This window comes from Hippocampus guttulatus, chromosome 14, assembly GCF_054856545.1.
Source record: "Hippocampus guttulatus isolate MCC_2025c chromosome 14, RoL_Hgut_1.0, whole genome shotgun sequence".
Lineage (NCBI taxonomy): Eukaryota > Metazoa > Chordata > Actinopteri > Syngnathiformes > Syngnathidae > Hippocampus > Hippocampus guttulatus.
In genome coordinates this window covers 5,105,671-5,106,265 of record NC_141274.1, presented here as the reverse complement: position 1 = coordinate 5,106,265, position 595 = coordinate 5,105,671, and positions in this window count along the sequence as shown.

The window sequence follows — 595 nt, the reverse complement described above, 5'->3', positions numbered from 1 at the left end:
TTGGAAATCAAGGAATCATCTTTTTGAGGATCAAACGGTCATCGTCGCGATAACAGTGTCATACAAGTGTCAAAAACAAATGTTCGGCTTTTAGTACTTTTAAATGTATAAAGCGGAGTTAACGGCTAAGCTACTGATGCTTTGGTCCAACTAATCATGAAAATTTCAAATGAATGAATACCGTACCAGTCGGTCACAACACTTTTGACATCATCGGCACTTTCAAACTTCGTGCCAACTCCTGTGAACTGCTGAGGCAGGTCAAGAAAGACGTCAAGAACAAAAGGCAGGGGGTCATCCGTCGGAAGGAATCATTTTGTATCAAAAGTGATGTGAGTGACTGGCTGAGACATTCGTCCAAACATTTTTACGCTGAGGGAATATGGAAGCTTGTGCACAGATGGGAAAAGTGTTGACAGTGCTGGGAGACTACGTTAAAAAAAAAAAAAAGTAAGCTAGTCATTATACAGAAAAATTCACCTTATTTATTGAATGACCCTCGTATAAATCCATTGACAAGGCTTCTTCAGCCCAACTCTAATTGTTTCTTATGACTTTTGGGATGAAGAGAAACTGCAGATCATCTTTTTCCAAA